Here is a 7301-nt window from a genome sequence, read left to right as displayed (position 1 = left end):
AACCCCCATATATTCTTTGAATTCCCAATCAGACAATGGCACTGTATACCAGTATTAAAAATTGTGGGTGCACGTAACCTTCATATATTCTTTGAATTCCCAGTCAGACAATGGCACTGTATAGCAGTATTAAAAATTGTGGGTGCACATAACCCCCATATATTCTTTGAATTCCCAGTCAGACAATGGCACTGTATACCAGTAGTAAAAATTGTGGGTGCACGTAACCCCCATATATTCTTTGAATTCCCAGTCAGACAATGGCACTGTATACCAGTAGTAAAAATTGTGGGTGCACATAACCCCCATATATTCTTTGAATTCCCAGTCAGACAATGGCACTGTATACCAGTATTAAAAATTGTGGGTGCACATAACCCCCATATATTCTTTGAATTCCCAGTCAGACAATGGCACTGTATACCAGTATTAAAAATTGTGGGTGCACATAACCCCCATATATTCTTTGAATTCCCAGTGAGACAAAGGAACTGTATAGCAGTATTAAAAATTGTGGGTGCACGTAACCCCCATATATTCTTTGAATTCCCAGTCAGACAATGGCACTGTATACCAGTATTAAAAATTGTGGGTGCACATAACCCCCATATATTCTTTGAATTCCCAGTCAGACAATGGCACTGTATACCAGTAGTAAAAATTGTGGGTGCACGTAACCCCCATATATTCTTTGAATTCCCAGTCAGACAATGGCACTGTATACCAGTAGTAAAAATTGTGGGTGCACATAACCCCCATATATTCTTTGAATTCCCAGTCAGACAATGGCACTGTATACCAGTATTAAAAATTGTGGGTGCACATAACCCCCATATATTCTTTGAATTCCCAGTCAGACAATGGCACTGTATACCAGTATTAAAAATTGTGGGTGCACATAACCCCCATATATTCTTTGAATTCCCAGTGAGACAAAGGAACTGTATAGCAGTATTAAAAATTGTGGGTGCACGTAACCCCCATATATTCTTTGAATTCCCAGTCAGACAATGGCACTGTATACCAGTATTAAAAATTGTGGGTGCACATAACCCCCATATATTCTTTGAATTCCCAGTCAGACAATGGCACTGTATAGCAGTATTAAAAATTGTGGGTGCACATAACCCCCATATATTCTTTGAATTCCCAGTGAGACAATGGCACTGTATACCAGTAGCAAAAATTGTGGGTGTATATAGCCCCAATTCTATTGCTAGGGGACTTGCAGGGTATTTCTGAGGTGAAGGTGGGGGGCACACCGTTGGAACGGGGATTTGGGGTGTATATATGGGGTATACGGGAATACACTGTCAGTGTGTTCCATTCAGGATCCTGGGAAAGCTGGGTTGCGGCGATTGAGCCCGTCAGTGCCACGTTACACTGACAAGCTTCTCCCTGGAATTGAAGTTATATGTAAGCCCAATATATTCTTTGAATTCCCAGTGAGACAATGGCACTATATGGCAGTAGCAAAAATAGTGGGTGTATATAGCCCCAATTCTATTGCTAGGGGACTTGCAGGGTATTTCTGGGGTGAAGGTGGGGGGGCACACCGTTGGAACGGGTATCGGGGGTATATATCGGGTATACGGGAATACACTGACAGTGTATTCCATTCAGGATCCTGGGAAAGCTGGGTTGCGGCGATTGAGCCCGTCAGTGCCACGTTACACTGACAAGCTTCTCCCTGGAATTTAGCTCTTATAAGAGCTGTTGGTTGTCTTCTCCTTCCTATCCTAGCCTGTCCCTGCCTACCCAGAATCTAAGCCCTAGCTAACTGGACGGAAACCTCCGTCCTCGGTGAATTGCAAGCTCAGAATGACGCGAAGCTGGGCGGCGCTGTTCTTTTAAATTAGAGGTCACATGTTTTCGGCAGCCAATGGGTTTTGCCTACTTTTTTCAACGTCACCGGTGTCGTAGTTCCTGTCCCACCTACCCTGCGCTGTTATTGGAGCAAAAAAGGCGCCAGGGAAGGTGGGAGGGGAATCGAGTAATGGCGCACTTTACCACGCGGTGTTCGATTCGATTCGAACATGCCGAACAGCCTAATATCCGATCGAACATGAGTTCGATAGAACACTGTTCGCTCATCTCTAAACTTGTTCGCATGCAAAGGGAATGGAATGGTGAAAAGCGACAGTCACCCCCCTAGAAGCTCCAGAACTACTCGGGTTATGGTACCATTTAGAAAAATAATTTGTAGGCAACTTGGGAATTCTACCAGTTTTAAAATGTGTCTCCTGCAAAAACACTACCTTCGTATTCAACTTTTGTAGCAGGAGAAGAACACTGTGTCTCTTCTCAGGAGCATTCCAGCCATGGACATTATAGGAGGTCACCGTCGTCCCCGCCATCGGAGCGAAACTCGTGGGTGGAGGGCCTGTCCAAAAACTCCGCAAAAGAGAAGAGAGGAGAAAGAGGAAAAAGAGGGAGGAGAAGTAAAAGAAGAAGAAGGAGAAGTAGAGGTAGAAGTAGGAGAAATAGTCTAGAAGAGAGATATAAGAAGTAGGAGAATGAACAAGGGGGAACAATAGAAGTACAACAGAGGACAAAGGATCAAAGGGGCAAAAACAAACACACAAAGACAAAGGGGTATCACAATGGGGTAGGACACAGAACAATCAAATAAAACAAGCTATTAATAAAGATGACCAGCTGGTCTTCAAAGAAGCGCCCCGGCCTGTATGGGCGCTGCTAATGAACAAACACTCCCTACCTAAAGGAAGTATAGCCAACTAGATCTCTGGACGCAAACTACCCAGAGACGAGTGACTATGGGGAGAAAGAACTTGGTGCGGCAAGCACACACAACGTCTCAGTGAAAGCCATAAAAAGAGATTAATAATCAAACCTGCAGGATACAAGGACACAATAGAATAGTTAAATAGCTAATGTAACAGATAACAAGGCGGGCTCCTAGAGCCGGGACACCCAGCATCAAAGCTTAAAGATTGAGAGAGAAAGGAAAAAAAAAAAAAAACTAGAAAGGAGTCCAGAGCTAAGTAATCTATAAATAGCATCTATCTCTTAAGTAAGCTGGGAAACATAAGTAACTCAATCTCAACTCAAACCCGGAACCTAAGTATCCGATAGACTACCAGCGTCAAATGGATAGCCACCACCTGTATTATAACTAAGCTCCCTGAACTCGGGAGAAAAAGTAAGCTGGGCAAGAGTCTAGGCCAACGTGTGATAACATGTAATAATAACAGACATTAATATCAGCATAGGACATGAAAACAACAAAAACAGCGATCTCTTCACCGGATTACAGACGTAAATGAGGTTATTCATGTCTTAAACAAGGTTGTATCTCAATACAAAAATCGGGTCCCGATGACGAATCCCTCTAAACAGTGCACAGGCAGTGTAAGCAGGATAAGGATAGATGTAAGTCTCTAGACTACAGCCAGTCCAACATATCTGCCTAGACAATTCGCTCACACCGAGGATAAGGACTTGTGCAGCGCCCTTCTAGATTTCGGTGACTTAAGTCGAGAAGCAGGCGGCCATGTATCGGGAGGGGGCAGCTCCGGAAGCTTTGATAAATCAGGCATAGGTAACCAGGATGGTATATCCAACGGAGTTATATTTAGACATTCCCAGACTACTGTGAGATCAGCAGGAGATTGTACAATCAAGCGACGTCCCTTAAACTGGATAGACAGTCTGAAGGGGTATAGCCAGGAATATGCAATATTCATCTTGCGCAATACCTCTAAGAGAGGCCTGAGTTGTCGACGCTTCGCCAAAGTAGAGGGCGCAAGATCTTGATAAAGGGACAGTTTATCAGATTCAAAAACAAAATCGGGTTTAGCCCGTGCAGCTGACAATATATCTTGAGTATCCACATAGGATAAGAGTCCACACAATACATCCCTGGGGGGATCTCCAGATTTTGGTTTGGGGCGTAGAGCCCTGTGCACTCTTTCTATTACTACAGAGGAAGCACGATCTGGGCCCAAGAGAGCAGTAAAGATGGCCATAGCTCTGTCCCTTAATTCCTCCTGAGCACACTCCTCCGTGATACCTTTTATCCGCACGTTTCGCCTCCTACTTCTATTCTCCTGGTCTTCCAGGAGGGTGAGAGCCCGGTCTATTTGATCTTTCTGCGAGGCGACCACCATCTCCAACGCCCTCGCATGCGCTGTGAGACTCGAGCAGCCTTCCTCCGTCACCTCCACTCTGCGGCCTAGTGAGGCCAAATCAGATTTAATGTCCGCCAAGTCCATCCTTACCGGCTGGAGAGCCTGTTGTAGAGCTCGGTGAAATTCTTTCCTCAGGAAGGCTTTGGAAATCATCGGCGCCGCTCCCTCATCACTATCTCCTTCTCCTCCACTGTCCACATCGGAGCCGAACACGGGCGCCACAGCATGCGCGCCCGCCGGCGCCATCTTGGGAGAACGGCTGCGAGCATGCGGGCTCTTCTTACGGAGGAATTTCTGCAAGTCGGACTGCTGCTTCGCTATCTTCGGAGTGCCAGGTAAGTCACCCCCCTTGTCTCTGCCAGCTTTGCCCATTTTCTCCCCAGGAATGAAGCTATGAGACGCTCTATGTGCTTAATATGCAGCGGAGCTACAGGCACATGCTACCACTGCGCTCGGCGGTCAAGCTCCGCCTTCAGAATGTATTTAGTTTTTATATACTCCGTCTACCGATAAGTATTTGGACCCCTGCAGTAGAATAGAAAAACAACATTTCTTCCTATCCAATAGTTGGTAGACCCCAGCAGATGCTTCCTTACGGATGGGATTGAGTGACACAATACTCCCGGATGCCTGGCGACACTCCTGCTGTATGTGAGACATCGGTTGGGTGCGGTTTCTCTGGACAGCACTCATTGGTCTCCCAGTTTCGGGGATCTGCCGACTCGGGGCACATTCCGACAATCACCGTTCACCTTCCACTTCGTAATCACATAGGCCACTGTCGATTTTGGGTAATTCAGTGTTTTTGCTATGTTGGACAACTCTGCACTTTGTGGCATCTTGCATGTGACTAATGCCAATGTTGTTTCCTATTTAAATGCAAAAGGCGGGATGTACATCACAACCGCAGATATCTTCATTTGCATGGGTGTCCAAAAACTTATGGGTAGACAGTGCATATATTTTTTTTACTTTTTTTCATTTATGAGACCCCCTAGGGATCTTGATCCCCAAGGGGGCTGATCACTAATGCAATGCATTGCACAATAGTGACACTTACAGGCTGGAAGCCACAGGTAGCAGAGATAGAAAGAGTGCAGAATTCCATAGGCTAAACACCTATAGCAGAACGTCGAAACTCAGGGGTAGCAGAGGTACTAATGTAGAGGAACATAGATACCCAAAAGGTAGCAGAAGTGCAAACATGGCAGAAGGAAATACATGTCCATATAGGAATATGTAGCAGAAAGACATTGTTAGGATCGGGTCCCGCAGGCTTCCCGTCCAGCGCATAGCACCACCTGCGGGCCTATGTAAACCTCACCCTTGGCGTTGTGCAGTGAGGTGTCTGGAGTCTAAGTCCAGCTTTCAGCCCACTGAGCATGCTCAGACATTTTGGGTACGCTCAGAGGCTAAGTCCCATTTTGATCGGTGACGTCATGCACCGCCCCTGTTGGGCAGGGACTAGCCTTTATATAGTGTGAGCCGACGCCCGCCCGGTGCTCACACTTTGACTAGAAATACCTTGAGACAGGAGCTTAGGGCCAGGTTCCAGTTAATGGCAGGAGCTGTCTACGGACCAAGGTAGGATTCCTTGGCTCTGCCAGTGGGAATTAGTAAAGCCTAGTCTAATTGCATTGCAGCTCCTAGCGGGTTAAGGAGTTTTTTTGTGTGACTGACCAGGAGTGAAGTTAACCCATGGCAGTCTTGTTTGTGTAGCAGAGTGAAGCATATGCTAGGGCCTGGTTCCCTTGCTGTAATTAGCTTCACTCAAAACTGCTATACACAGACACGCTTTCCCAGTGAAGTTAACTGGAGAGAGTCTGTTGCAGCCTGTTCACATTGGTGCCGCACAACATCACTGCCAGTGCAGTTTAATCGGTGGTTCATATTCAGACATACGGCTGCCCATCTGGGCTTGTGGACCTCGCTGCAGTGTTCTGCAGTTTAGCGGTTCTGTTTGGATTAATTATCAAACCCAAAGCAATCTCAATACTAGATAAAGAACAAAGATACCCACAAAAACTCAAAGCACCAACTAAGTATCAATGTATAAATAACACACTTTTTTTTTTGTTGTTTTAAATCTAATTTTATTATTACAAAAACATTTTTTAAATGCAAAGAATATTGGTATCAGGAAAACACAAACACATAAAAACATTTAAAAACACCAGATGTCAAACAACAAGAGTGGAGGTCGCATTGGACTGAGCAGCTCCATCTGGTGCATCATCTGCTAGTGGTGTAGGGGATGAAAACAGCCACAATTAATGTGTGTATAGAAGGGCCCTGTATTTTGTATATATAAATGTAAATAGGCTCCTATTGCCCACAATATCACAAGATGAGGGAACTTAATTGAAAAGTATTTGTAGCATTGCAAAGATCATACCCATATCACCACTATATAGTAAGAGCATATAAGGTAACAGAACCAATGTAAAGTTACACACACATGCCAATATTACATGAGCCAGCCTACATAGGACAAAAGATGTAAAGCATATACATAACCCACTGCTCACCAGCTGCGACCTCCACTCTGAGCCCCGACGGACCGTTTCGCCCCTGCTTCTTCAGGGGGCTACCAAGAAGAAGAAACAGGGGCGAAGTTTTTAACCCCTTCCCGACATGCGCCGTAATAGTACGGCGCATGTCGGGTCTGTAACTATGGCGACCGCCCGGAAGCCGGGCGGCCGCCATAGCCGCCGGGTGTCTACTGCTTTAAGCAGTAGACAACCGGCTCTAATGCCTCTGATCGGTCCCCGGACCGATCGGAGGCATTAACCCCTCCGGCGCCATTTTCCCGGCGACGCATGGGCGCCGCCATTTTGGCCGGGAACAGTTTTGGAATTTTTTTTAGGGGTCAAAATGTAAATAAAACCATATAAATTTGGTATCCCTGGAACCGTACCGAAACACAGAATACAGGGGACAGGTCATTTTGGTTGCACAGTGAACGCCGTAAAACCAAAGCCCGTAAGAAAGTCGCAGAAATGCATTTTTTCTTCAAATCCACCCCATTCTGAATTTTTTTCCTGCTTCCCAGTACATTATATAGAATAATTAATGGTAGCATCATGAAGAAAAATTTGTCCCGCAAAAATTAAGACCTCATATGACTCTGGGAGCGGAGAAATAAAGTTA

This window comes from Leptodactylus fuscus, chromosome 6 (genome assembly GCF_031893055.1).
Source record: "Leptodactylus fuscus isolate aLepFus1 chromosome 6, aLepFus1.hap2, whole genome shotgun sequence".
Classification (NCBI taxonomy): Eukaryota; Metazoa; Chordata; class Amphibia; order Anura; family Leptodactylidae; genus Leptodactylus; species Leptodactylus fuscus.
This window is presented reverse-complemented; position numbering follows the sequence as displayed.